General features: G+C 45.5%; 1 protein-coding gene across 1 annotated transcript in view; it reads left to right on the top strand.

Annotated features, from left to right (window-relative positions):
* Positions 1 to 15,080, top strand: part of LOC116957543 (uncharacterized) — a 186,384-nt gene that overhangs the window by 72,385 nt on the left and 98,919 nt on the right. The window lies entirely within an intron of this gene.

Genomic DNA, 15,080 nt, shown 5'->3' with positions numbered 1-15,080 from the left:
TGTTCTTGACAGTCATGCTGACGTTCACGATGGTGGGTCCATCTGTAAGTTTAGAGAGAGAGAAAACGAGATGAATAAACGACTACCGACAAACTGAAATATTACCTTCCACGCCCATGCACCCAGCAAGAACATTGACCAGCTGCAAAGAATGGTGCAGGGAGCTGAGCCCTTTACATTTCTGGGAGTTCTTCTGGGAAGATCTGCGTGTTTTATGTGGGGTTCGATCAGCCGGAGCTGAGCCCTTGTTACTGTGAATCTTGCACCAGGAACTGCGATTTTAACTTATTTTGCACTGGGACTGAAGAAACTGCTGCACTTGCCTGGGCGATTGTTGCTCACCCTCAGACACTGACGATGGCGCACAGGGGGCAGAGTGCATTCCACTCCGTGGGATCTGCAGATGTGCAAGGCGGAACGCCCACCCACAGTCTTGCATCTAACGTGATGTTCTGAATGAGGTGCAGCTCCAGACTGGGTGAACGGAGTGCCCTGGATGGGGCATGGGCTGCAATGAGGGAGGCCACGGTGGCTAGGAGATGTTAACCACCTCGCCTGGTATACAGCAGGTCGTGGGTTCGATCCTGACCCTGCTGTATATTTGGAGTTTGCGTGTCTCTCTCATCATCACGGTGGCTAGGAGATGTTAACTACCTCGCCTGGTATATAGGAGGTCGTGGGTTCGATCCTGACCCTGCTGTATATTAGGAGTTTGCGTGTCTCTCTCATCATCACGGTGGCTAGGAGATGTTAATTACCTCGCCTGGTATATAGGAGGTCGTGCGTTCGATCCTGACCCTGCTGTATATTTGGAGTTTGCGTGTCTCTCTCATCATTACGGTGGCTAGGAGATGTTAACCACCTCGCCTGGTATATAGGAGGTCGTGGGTTCGATCCTGACCCTGCTGTATATTTGGAGTTTGCGTGTCTCTCTCATCATTACGGTGGCTAGGAGATGTTAACCACCTCGCCTGGTATACAACAGGTCGTGGGTTCGATCCTGACCCTGCTGTATATTTGGAGTTTGCGTGTCTCTCTCATCATCACGGTGGCTAGGAGATGTTCACCAACTCGCCTGGTATATAGGAGGTCGTGGGTTCGATCCTGACCCTGCTGTATATTTGGAGTTTGCGTGTCTCTCTCATCATCACGGTGGCTAGGAGATGTTAACTACCTCACCTGGTATATATGAGGTCGTGAGTTCGATCCTGACCCTGCTGTATATTTGGAGTTTGCGTGTCTCTCTCATCATCACGGTGGCTAGGAGATGTTAACTACCTCGCCTGGTATATAGGAGGTCGTGGGTTCGATCCTGACCCTGCTGTATATTTGGAGTTTGTGCGTCTCTCTCCCCGTGGTCACATGGATTTTTTTCCGGGTCCTCCGGTTGTTTCCTCTACATTTAGAATGAACATCGCGCGTTTAGAGTACCTGGCTGCTGCTATACATTTCCACAACATGATTAGCCACTTTGTTGAGTTATTGTGGCCAGATAGCTTCTCAAAAATAGCTACATAGCTCAGTGGGCTTTACCTGGTAAAATAAAAAAAAGTTTATAGTTTCGTAGTTTATAAATAGCCCAGGGCAAAACCTATAAAAAAAATGTGTGTACACCATCACTGCAATCTTAAACCTGATTCTAAAACAGATGTGGAGCCATTTGTTAGCCCCGGCAGCCGCAGGAAAGTTTTAAGAGAATCCAAAACTGACGAACATTATGTGAGTGAAAGCAAACAAATGAATTGGCAGATTGTTTTTATATTAATTAATGAATACTAAACATCCATTGTAATGTATATGACTACATTAACCACCCTCTGGTCTTTATACCTGATTGGCTCACAGTGACGACATCACATTTATCCCTCTGTTCGATACAAAACAGGAGGAGGAGGATTCCTCCACAATTCTGGGCTGCCACCTGATGCTGCTGGTTGTTGTTGTTGTTGTAATTACCTGCACAACGGCACGGTACTCGAATTGTAAATGATTAGTGTTGTACTAGTATAATACACAATACACTACAATATACACTACACTATAATTGTAAATGTTGTAAGGGGGTTTACTCTCCAACACACAAAATCTATTAGTGTTGTACTAGTATACTACACAATACACTACACAATACACTACACTAGAATTGTAAATGTTGTAGGGGGTTTACTCTCCAACACACAAAATCGTTTAGTGTTGTACTAGTATACTACACAATACACTACACTATACACTACACTAGAATTGTAAATGTTGTAGGGGGTTTACTCTCCAACACACAAAATCGATTAGTGTTGTACTAGTATACTACACTATACACTACACTATACACTACACTAGAATTGTAAATGTTGTAGGGGGTTTACTCTCCAACACACAAAATCGATTAGTGTTGTACTAGTATACTACACAATACACTACACTATACACTACACTAGAATTGTAAATGTTGTATGGGGTTTACTCTCCAACACACAAAATCGTTTAGTGTTGTACTAGTATACTACACAATACACTACACTATACACTACACTCGAATTGTAAATGTTGTAGGGGGTTTACTCTCCAACACACAAAATCGATTAGTGTTGTACTAGTATACTACACAATACACTACACTATACACTACACTAGAATTGTAAATGTTGTAGAGGGTTTACTCTCCAACACACAAAATCGATTAGTGTTGTACTAGTATACTACACAATACACTACAATATACACTACACTATAATTGTAAATGTTGTAGGGGGTTTACTCTCCAACACACAAAATCGATTAGTGTTGTACTAGTATACTACACAATACACAACACTATACACTACACTAGAATTGTAAATGTTGTAGGGGGTTTACTCTCCAACACACAAAATCGATGAGTGTTGTACTAGTATACTACACAATACACTACACTATACACTACACTAGAATTGTAAATGTTGTAGGGGGTTTACTCTCCAACACACAAAATCGATTAGTGTTGTACTAGTATACTACACAATACACTACACTATACACTACACTAGAATTGTAATGTTGTAGGGGGTTTACTCTCCAACACACAAAATCGATTAGTGTTGTACTAGTATACTACACAATACACTACACTATACACTACACTAGAATTGTAAATGTTGTAGGGGGTTTACTCTCCAACACACAAAATCGATTAGTGTTGTACTAGTATACTACACTATACACTACACTATACACTACACTAGAATTGTAAATGTTGTAGGGGGTTTACTCTCCAACACACAAAATCGATTAGTGTTGTACTAGTATACTACACAATACACTACACTATACACTACACTAGAATTGTAAATGTTGTAGGGGGTTTACTCTCCAACACACAAAATCGATTAGTGTTGTACTAGTATACTACACAATACACTACACTATACACTACACTAGAATTGTTAATGTTGTAGGGGGTTTACTCTCCAACACACAAAATCGTTTAGTGTTGTACTAGTATACTACACAATACACTACACTATACACTACACTAGAATTGTAAATGTTGTAGGGGGTTTACTCTCCAACACACAAAATCGATTAGTGTTGTACTAGTATACTACACAATACACTACACTATACACTACACTAGAATTGTAAATGTTGTAGGGGGTTTACTCTCCAACACACAAAATCGATTAGTGTTGTACTAGTATACTACATAATACACTACACTATACACTACACTAGAATTGTAAATGTTGTAGGGGGTTTACTCTCCAACACACAAAATCGATTAGTGTTGTACTAGTATACTACACAATACACTACACTATACACTAGAATTGTAAATGTTGTAGGGGGTTTACTCTCCAACACACAAAATCGATTAGTGTTGTACTAGTATACTACATAATACACTACACTATACACTACACTAGAATTGTAAATGTTGTAGGGGGTTTACTCTCCAACACGTTTTGCGTACGTGACAAACCTCTTACTAATTGGCTGTGTCGGGTGGTGGTGGCGGCGGCAGGTTTAATGACACATTTATATTTACAAAAACCCTCCCATGGTTAATATTGGTCACGAAGGCCTCCTATCGCTACCACTACTCCGTGTTTAAAGAGGGAGAGATCAACCGATAATGACGCACATGAGAAAACGATTCAACGGCCCCGTCACCACTGTCAGCAGGCCCCTTGTTTCACAGGTGTGTGAGCAAGTTCGGGAAAGCCCAGGGGTATAGGCATTGATTTTTAATAAGCGTGACAAATTGTTCTCAAAGGAGGTCACAATGTTAACCAATGGCGGCTCGTGACATTTCCACGAGGTGGTGCTGTTGTGAGTGACCTCTGATAAGACGGTGTTCTGATTCAGGAAAACCTCTGATTTAAAGCTTTCGTGACGGCAGTAATTCATATTCTTAGCTCTTTCGGTAAAGTCACGTTGAAGGGAAACAATAAAATAATAAAATATCTATAAAACAATAAAAATTATCACGATGACGACCGTTTGTGTTATGGTCGAAACGTCGTGATAATTTTTATTGTTTAATATATATTTTATTATTTTATTGTTTCCCTTCAACGTGACTTTACCGAAAGAGCTAAGATTATGAATAAAGGAAAACCTCGTCATGTCATTGGACGCCCCACGAAAGTGATGCAACAGTCTTATCTACCAACGGCGAGGCATTTATAAACAATACTAAACAAAACGACAAAGCACTCCAACGCTATCCCCATGACCCCTCCAATCCACACCACAACACCTGCTGCCATAGGCATTGCTTTAGTTTCCTTCTGGAGCGTGTAGGCCGTGAGCTGCTGGACTTGCACAGTGAAACCTCGCGTTGTGACATCGTCTCATTACAGCCATGGGCGCCTTCTTCACCGCCCTGAATGGGTCTCCAGCGGCGTGGCTACAATGCGAAGCTACCTGCAGTGACTGAAGGGAAATGTCTCACTCGGACGCCTTCACAGCCACCCCGACACGTCCCCGATGCACAAATCAGACTGCGGCGTCGCAGCGGTTTCTAATGTGAACGCCTTCAAATGTTATCTCCATTAGGCAATTCACGTTGAAAGAATCATTATACAATTTTAAAAAAATGTTAAACAACGACATTTTTTTATAGTAGTGGTCGCAGCTCTTTAAAAATCCCTTTTCACACCATCAATAGGTAAACTCCCCCTCCCCCCCCTCGCCAACCGGCATGTTCACCCGCATGTACACCACCTCTACACCGTTCATCATGCTAAGTCGGCCAATCAAATGCTAATTTTTTATGCTAATTCCTTTGTCAAGGCACCTCGTTTCCTCGCACACAGCTTAAAGGTCGCGGTCTGAGCGTGGCTGTGTTTCACTCCAGCGCTGTCCTCGAGACAGCCTGATCCCTTCACCTGATGAAGGCCGCTTGTGTTGTGGCCGAAACGTCGTGATTTTGTCGTTTTATTTTTTTTTCACCTACGTGGTGACTTTACCGAATAGAACCAAAGAGTATGAAAAGTCTTTTATTATTGGAACAAATCACTTCTCATCTCCAGCTACTTGGTGAGGCAGCGCCCCCCAACGCCCCCTAGTGGCCGAACCGCGCCTGCCGGAGACAAAGAAGTCGTCGGGGATGTGAACGCGTCCGAGTTGTGACGCACGTGTACGTACAAACAATGGCGTTTACACCACCACCACCACACACAGAGATGCTTCAGGAACGCATCTAGCACGTCAAACGAGGACTTCCTGTATGAGAATAGCCTTTAGCCTTTCTGGCAATAAAAAATACCAAACTGAAAGCGTTTGCGTGTAATCATGTCTGCTTTAAAGCTTTCGTAACTGCAGTAATTCATATTCTTAGCTCTTTCGGTAAAGTCACGTTGAAGGGAAACAATAACATAATAAAATATATATATATAAAATCTGATGATGACCGTTTGTGTTATGGTCGAAACGTCGTGATAATTTTTATTGTTATATATATTTTATTATTTTATTGTTTCTCTTCAACGTGACTTTACCGAAAGAGCTAAGAAAGAATATAATCATGTCTACTTTAACCGCACGTACTTGTGGTGAATATGCAAACAAATCACACGCTCTGGTAGCGTGTGATGATGCATTGTCTTCGACACTGATTGGTCCACAGCAGAGACATCTTCCTTTAGAGCCTCGTCTCACGAACGGCGCTAGACCAGAGGGCAGCGCCAAAAGGCGAACAGCACAAAGACAACGCCACTCTCACGACATTGAGAGCTCGGGGTGAGCAGCTACACCGTGGGACCTCCCTTGCCGCCGTCAAAATATGAGAATAGGTTTTACCCTTTCTGGCAATAAAACATGTTTCAAGATTTCGATTTAAAGCTTTCGTGACTGCAAGGATTCATCTTCTTTGGTTCTTTCGCTGTCCTCCAGACAGTCTCGTCCCCTTCACCTGATGAAGGCCGCTTGTGTTGTGGCCGAAACGTCGTGAGAATATTATTGTGTTATTTTATTTTATCAATGTATTATTTTATTCTCATTCTACGTGACTTTACCGAAAGAACCAATGAAGCGTGTTTCAATATGTTAAAACACCAAACTGAAAGCGTTTGCAAGGAGTCATGTCTGCATTAACCACACATACTCGTGGTGAACATGCAAACAAAAAACACGCTCTGGTAGTGTGTGACGATGCATTGTCTTTCACACGGATTGGTCCTGTACTTCCGGTACTCTGCAGTACTCCCTCTAGTGGAGGAGGAGGAGGCAATCGTAGGGCCATAACCTTCAGCTCTTTATATTCTTGGTTCTTTCGGTAAAGTCACCACGTATAAGGGAAACAATAAAATAATAAAGATATAAAACAATAAAATTCCCACGACGTTTCGACTGCAACACAAGAAGCAATCATCATCAGGTGTGAAAACCACAGCAATAACATTTGAAAAAAGTGGCGTTTTTATTTTTAACGTTAACACCACGGAGAGCGATTTGGAAGTTATTCAGATGGACGAGTCCATCTGCCAAATCGCTCTCCGTGGTGCTAACGTTAAAAAAAACCCGCCACTTTTTTCAAATTTTCTTGCTGTGGTTTCACACCTGATGATGATTGCTTGTGTTGCAGTCGAAACGTCGTGACAATTGTATTGTTTTATATCTTCATTATTATTTTATCGTTTCCCTTCTACGTGGTGGTGACTTTACCGAAAGAACCAAGAATATGAATCCCTGCAGTCACGACCAGCTTTAAATCAAAACTTCAGCTCTTTATATTCTTCTCGCACTCACCTCGGAAGTTGGGTCGGATCATGCTGTTGTACCTGCGGAAGTCCTTCATGAGCTTCTCCATGTCCGTGAACGTCTGGCTCTGCATCAGCTCCGCACTGCTGGGACCGGAGTCCCTTGGCCCGCCGCCGTGGTGGTGGTGGTGGGCATCGTCGTCTTGGCTGCTGCAGGAGAGGCGATGGCGACCGCTACGACGTCACATTGAGGGATTAGCGGTCACTGGCGAGTGAAGGGGGCAACGTGGCATGCCCCAGCGACCGTCACTTGTCGGCCCTGGCCAATCGACCACACACGCGCATCATCTGTGTGGTGGTGCTGGTGGTGGCGGTGGTGCTGGTGGTGGCGGTGGTGCAAATGCCACGCTTAGTGTCTGGCGAGAGCGAGAATTCCCAGTGTCGAGGCAAGGGTTGTGCATTCTCTCAGTTGGGATGGCCGGGGCAACGTAACGCCAGAACATTGGCTTCCTTAAAATCTTTTTTTTGTTTACGGTGCACTCAAAAGAGAGCACGCCGAGCGTGTCCCTGGTGGCCATGAACTGTGCTAACAGCGGCGTCCTGAGAGAGACACCTGGAGGCAGCCCAGTAGCAATGTGTGGGACACGTGGGGAGGAAATGTCAGCCAGCCGTCAGCAGTGGAGAAAGTGGATGCTTCCAGATTTGAAGCTTTCGTGACCGCAAGGATCCACACTCTTTGGTTCTATTCGGTAAAGTCACCACGTAGGTAAAAAAATAAAACAACCAAAAATCACGACGTTTCGGCCACAACACAAGCGGCCTTCATCAGGTGAAGGGAGCAGACTGTCTCGAGGACTGCGCTGGAGTGAAACAGAGGCAAGCTCAGACCACGGCCTTTAAGCTGTGTGAGAGGAATTAAGGTGAAGGAACAAAACTGTCGGGATGACAGAGCTCCAATGAACGCTAGGTTAAGCTGGTTGAGAGAAGAGAGGCACATTGGTTCTCTCAACCAGCTTAAAAGACGCTGCGAATCTTAGCAGCGTTCATTGTAGCTCTGTCGTCCCGACAGATTTGGTTCCTGTCACCTGAAGAAGGCCACTTGTGTTGTGGCCGAAACGTCGCGAGATTTTTTTGTTTTATTTTATTATTTTATTCTCATTCTACGTGACTTTACCGAAAGAACCAAAGAAGATGAATCCTTGCAGTCACGAAAGCTTTAAATCTAAATTTAATTTACAGTTCTCTTTGTGAATCCACTGCCGGATAAGGTCTCCGCGCGCCACGTTGATTGTGAGGGCTGTTCAACCATACTTCACCACGCTGGAAGATAGGATTGATTATCAGTCGCCAATTGACGTCATCCGTGGCCAGGAATCGAACCCTGGTATAAACCAGCTTCACAGTGCAGAGCGCTCACCACTGCGACATTTTTATTGTGCCAGGTGTAAGGCCAACTGAGCTATGTAGCTTTTGTTTCAGAAGCGACCTGGCTATCTCAAATGATAGCGCAACGAAGTGGCTCGTCATCACGTGGACATTTATAGCAGCCAGATATTCTTAAATGCGTGGCACGAAAACTCCAAATGTACGGCAGGCATCCGGGTTGGAATCGAACTCACAACCTCCTGTATACCAGGCAAGGTAGTTAACATCTCAAGGCCACAATGATGATGATGATGAGACGCAGACGCACATGCAACCTCCAAATATACAACAGGCGTCAGGGTCAGGATCGAACCCACGACCTCGTGTATAGCAGGCGAGCCAGCTAACATCTCATAGCCACCGTGGCGCCTATTTAAGATCGGTCTCACCTGAGAGGCATCAGCAGCAGCAGCAGCAGCGTCGTCAAGACGGGATCCAGCAAGCCAGCGTGGTCCATGGTGCCACTCGCTCTGCCTGCCCAACTCAAGTAATGGAGGACCTTTGTGTGAAGGTGCACGCACCAGCGAAGGGGGTGTGTGCCTGACGCCTCTAGCGGGACAGGCGATGAGTGGAATGATCCCCAATCGCTCTAAATATATGGGAGGAGATGTTGAGGGGGGGGGGGGGGCGAGTGAGAGAGGGGGGGGGGGGCTGTGGAATGGAACGGTGATTCCCCATAACTCGGGAAAAGTACCGATGGTGATGCACGAACTGAAACTGTTTCTTGAAAAATGACCACACGAAAAAAAACCTCAAGAAAGTCGTCGATCTTAAGGTTGGTAGCCACAAGGTAAATGAAATATTCACAATCATTTGAAATATTCACAATCATTTGAAATATTCACAATCATTTGGAATATTCACAATCATTTGAAATATTCACAATCATTTGTTGAGTTTTTGAGCCATGCTGGGCCACGATTGGCTAAGGACATAGCACTACGTTTAACCCGTAGACTAACACTGCACGTAGACTAACTATCGGCTGTAGGGGGGAGAGAGAAGGGGGGCTAGAAAGTGGGACTCTGTAGCAGCACTTGAGTCACTCGGGGAGACATCTAAGAGAGAGGCACAGAGAGAGAGACACACAGAGAGTCGGAAATAACAGCTGACACAAGAAGGTAGGATGGAAACATCACAGTCAGTTAAGACTTTACCTGGTTAATAACGTCCTTCCTTTCTAGATTTGAAACAAAAATCACGACGTTTCGGCCACAACACAAGTGGTCTTCATCAGGTGAAGGGACCGGTCTGTCCAGAGGACAGAGGACAGTCCGGACAGCGGTCCCTTCACCTGATGAAGGCCACTTGTGTTGTGGACGAAACGTCGTGATTTATGTTATTTTATTTTTACCTACGTTACTTTACCGAATAGAACCAAAGAGTATACTTTACCTGGTTAATTGATAACGCCCTTCCTCTTAGACTGCACTCTCATGCTCACGAGTTCCTCACCATCGCTGGCCCCACCCTCTTGCCCGATGCGGCAACCCCCCTCTCCCTTCCCCCTCTCGTGCCAATGCCTCGTCCACAGCAGTCTGATTCTCTCACCTGAAGACGGTCGCTTGTTGCTGCGATCGAAACGTCGTGATCTATTATTGTTGTTTTCTACCTTCGTGACTTTACCGAAATAACCAAAGAGTACAGGTTATTATCTAGGAATAGGTTTTACCCTTTTAACTGGCACAAAAACTGACACCTTTATTCAAGGCATCATGTTTGCTATAACCACAACACAAGCAGTCAAAATGCAAACAAAAAAGACAACTCTGATAATAATAATGGCACTGTCCTTGAATTTGATTGGTCCACACCCGAGACAGCTTTTCTTAGAGCTTAGTCTCCATTGGTGTTGGACCAGAAGACGCCAAAAGGCGTATTATCAGAGTTGTCTTTTTTGTTTGCATTTTGACTGCTTGTGTTGTGGTTATTGCAAACATGATGCCTTGAATAAAGGTGTCAGTTTTTGTGCCAGTTAAAAGGGTAAAATCTATTCCTATATCTTGTTTCTGGCAAAGGAGGTCTCATAAAGGTTATTATCTGTTGCTGTGTTCGCTCTGTGGGGGCTGAATCTGGTGTAGCTGTCAGATGGAGTCGGGTTAATTTATTGCGTGACAAAGGGCGACTTGAAGCAATTTTTGTGTCCGTGGAAAATATCAGGTCCAATTTTTTCTTTTGATTAAAAAAAAATCGACATTTCTCACACCCACAGAGCTCGGTTCAGGATTTTTGTGAGTGTATGCGGTTGGTGTAGTTTCTGGTTGGGGTTAAGAAGAACTTGACTTTCTCACGAGAAGGCTCAAACCCAAAGGACAGGACCGGACCACAACTTCCACCACCACTTCCTCAGTTCAATCACAACATCAAACCGAGATACCAAGTTAAAAAATAGAACTCCCCTCCACTCACTCCCCTCCCTCTCATCTCACTCGACTCCCCTCCACTCACTCCACTACCTCTCATCTCACTCTACTCCCCTCCACTCACTCCCCTACCTCTCACCTCACTCTACTCCCCTCCACTCACTCCACTACCTCTCATCTCACTCTACTCCCCTCCACTCACTCCCCTACCTCTCACCTCACTCTACTCCCCTCCACTCACTCCCCTACCTCTCATCTAACTCTACTCCCCTCCACTCACTCCACTACCTCTCACCTCACTCTACTTTCCTCCACGCTCTCTCCTCTCTTTTTTTCCCTCTCATCTCACTCCATTGTAGGGCCTTCGCCCGAAACATCACCAATTGAATCGCCCCCCCACCCCCCCCCCCCCCATATTAAGGCACTGAACGATTTGTCAACTGCACGGGTCACAGCAAGTCATGTGGACACAACGTGCCGGATTAGACCCAGGTTCACACGCCAAGGTTTAAATGCACACCGCTGAACCATGCAGGTACTCATTTGAGGCCGAGTCTATCCAGGGGAGGCCCAGGGGCGGTGCAGATACTCGTCACTGGTGTTGGCCGTGAGTGGGAGTCGAACTCGGGTCGCCGGTGAGTCTAGCGTGTGAAGGACTACTCACTATAACGTGAGTCTAGTGTGTGACAGACTACTCACTATAACGTGAGTCTAGCGTGTGAAGGACTACTCACTATAACGTGAGTCTAGTGTGTGACAGACTACTCACTATAACGTGAGTCTAGGGTATGACGGACTACTCACTATAACGTGGGTCTAGCCTGTGAAGGACTACTCACTATAACGTGAGTCTAGTGTGTGACAGACTACTCACTATAACGTGAGTCTAGCGTGTGAAGGACTACTCACTATAACGTGAGTCTAGCGTGTGAAGGACTACTCACTATAACGTGAGTCTAGTGTGTGACAGACTACTCACTATAACGTGAGTCTAGGGTGTGACAGACTACTCACTACAACGTGAGTCTAGTGTGTGACGGACTACTCACTACGTGAGTCTAGCGTGTGATGGACTACACACTATAACGTGAGTCTAGCGTGTGATGGACTACTCACTATAACGTGAGTCTAGCGTGTGAAGGACTACTCACTATAACGTGAGTCTAGCGTGTGACGGGCTACTCACTATAACGTGAGTCTAGTGTGTGAAGGACTACTCACTACAACGTGAGTCTAGTGTGTGACAGACTACTCACTACAACGTGAGTCTAGCGTGTGACGGACTACTCACTATAACGTGAGTCTAGCGTGTGACGGACTACTCACTATAACGTGAGTCTAGCGTGAGACAGACTACTCACTATAACGTGAGTCTAGCGTGTGACGGACTACTCACTATAACGTGAGTCTAGTGTGTGACAGACTACTCACTATAACGTGAGTCTAGCGTTTGACGGGCTACTCACTATAACGTGAGTCTAGTGTGTGACAGACTACTCACTATAACGTGAGTATAGTGTGTGACAGACTACTCACTATAACGTGAATCTAGCGTGTGACGGGCTACTTACTATAACGTGAGTCTAGCGTGTGACAGACTACTCACTATAACGTGAGTCTAGCGTGTGACAGACTACTCACTATAACGTGAGTCTAGTGTGTGACAGACTACTCACTATAACGTGAGTCTAGCATGTGACAGACTACTCACTATAACGTGAGTCTAGGGTGTGACGGGCTACTTACTATAACGTGAGTCTAGCGTGTGACGGACTACTCACTATAACGTGAGTCTAGTGTGTGACGGTCTACTCACTATAACGTGAGTCTAGCGTGTGACGGACTACTCACTATAACGTGAGTCTAGCGTGTGACAGACTACTCACTATAACATGTATCTAGTGTGTGAAGGACTACTCACTATAACGTGAGTCTAGTGTGTGACAGACTACTCACTATAACGTGAGTCTAGCGTGTGACAGACTACTCACTATAACGTGAGTCTAGTGTGTGACAGACTACTCACTATAACGTGAGTCTAGTGTGTGACGGGCTACTCACTATAACGTGAGTCTAGTGTGTGACAGACTACTCACTATAACGTGAGTCTAGTGTGTGACAGACTACTCACTATAACGTGAGTCTAGTGTGTGACAGACTACTCACTATAACGTGAGTCTAGCGTGTGACGGACTACTTACTATAACGTGAGTCTAGCGTGTGAAGGACTACTCACTATAACATGTATCTAGTGTGTGACAGACTACTCACTATAACGTGAGTCTAGCGTGTGACAGACTACTTACTATAACGTGAGTCTAGCATGTGACAGACTACTCTCTATAACGTGAGTCTAGTGTGTGACGGGCTACTTACTATAACGTGAGTCTAGCGTGTGACAGACTACTCACTATAACGTGAGTCTAGTGTGTGATGGACTACTCACTATAACTTGAGTCTAGCGTGTGACAGACTACTCACTATAACGTGAGTCTAGTGTGTAATGGACTACTCACTATAACGTGAGTCTAGCGTGTGACGGACTACTCACTATAACGTGAGTCTAGTGTGTGATGGACTACTCACTATAACGTGAGTCTAGTGTGTGACAGACTACTCACTATAACGTGAGTCTAGTGTGTGACGGGCTACTCACTATAACGTGAGTCTAGTGTGTGACAGACTACTCACTATAACGTGAGTCTAGTGTGTGACAGACTACTCACTATAACGTGAGTCTAGCGTGTGACGGACTACTTACTATAGCGTGAGTCTAGCGTGTGAAGGACTACTCACTATAACATGTATCTAGTGTGTGACAGACTACTCACTATAACGTGAGTCTAGCGTGTGAAGGACTACTCACTATAACGTGAGTCTTGTGTGTGACGGGCTACTTACTATAACGTGAGTCGAGCGTGTGACGGACTACTCACTATAACGTGAGTCTAGCGTGTGACGGACTACTCACTACAACGTGAGTCTAGTGTGTGACAGACTACTCACTATAACGTGAGTCTAGTGTGTGACGGACTACTCACTATAACGTGAGTATAGTGTGTGACAGACTACTCACTATAACGTGAGTCTAGTGTGTGACGGACTACTCACTATAACGTGACTCTTGTGTGTGACGGACTACTCACTATAACGTGAGTCTAGTGTGTGACAGACTACTCACTATAACCTGAGTCTAGTGTGTGACAGACTACTCACTATAACGTGAGTCTAGTGTGTGACAGACTACTCACTATAACGTGAGTCTAGTGTGTGACGGACTACTCACTATAACGTGAGTCTAGCGTGTGACAGACTACTCACTACAACGTGAGTCTAGCGTGTGAAGGACTACTCACTATAACGTGAGTCTAGTGTGTGACGGACTACTCACTACAACGTGAGTCTAGCGTGTGACAGACTACTCACTATAACGTGAGTCTAGTGTGTGACGGACTACTCACTATAACGTGAGTCTAGTGTGTGACGGACTACTCACTATAACGTGAGTCTAGTGTGTGACGGACTACTCACTATAACGTGAGTCTAGCGTGTGACGGGCTACTCACTACAACGCACTATTGTTGTTAAGCACATTAAGGCACAGCTACATACATCTGTATGTGTAATAAACGACTTGCACGACGACTCTTGAATGCTGTCTTTTATTGACTCAATTTCCGCACAGCTCCGCTCCTTCTCCCTCCGGTATTTCCCTTCTCCATCACTGCCCTGGACGAGGCGTTCTCTCCGTCCCACTCTCGAGGTTCGCCTCCCTCTCTCTCCGATCACGCCGCTGCCTGGCGGCATGCCCGGGGAGGTGAGGGGAGCTTCGCTGGGGATCCGCCACGCGGTCGATGGCGAGGTGAGGCTGAGCAGCGACGCAGTCCGGACTCGCGGCTTCCCACACCGACCACGTGTCCTCCCCTGCCTCTAGCCACGCCCCCCTCGTGGAACCTTCCCGATGGCTCCCGAACGTTCTCTGTGACTCCTCTGTGACTCCGCCCCCTTGGCCCAGATATAATCCCCGCTCAGGATTGGATACCGGTAACGTGATAGTGCTCGTGCAGTTACCCATTGGCGCCCACTAGATGGCGCTCTCTCAGACGTAAGAGAA

The sequence above is a fragment of the Petromyzon marinus genome, chromosome 76, assembly GCF_048934315.1.
Source record: "Petromyzon marinus isolate PM22_M1 ecotype Great Lakes invasive population chromosome 76, UKy_Petmar_22M1.pri1.0, whole genome shotgun sequence".
Taxonomy (NCBI): Eukaryota; Metazoa; Chordata; class Hyperoartia; order Petromyzontiformes; family Petromyzontidae; genus Petromyzon; species Petromyzon marinus.
The sequence above is the reverse complement of the archived record's forward strand: the minus strand, read 5'-3'. Positions and strand labels throughout refer to the sequence as shown.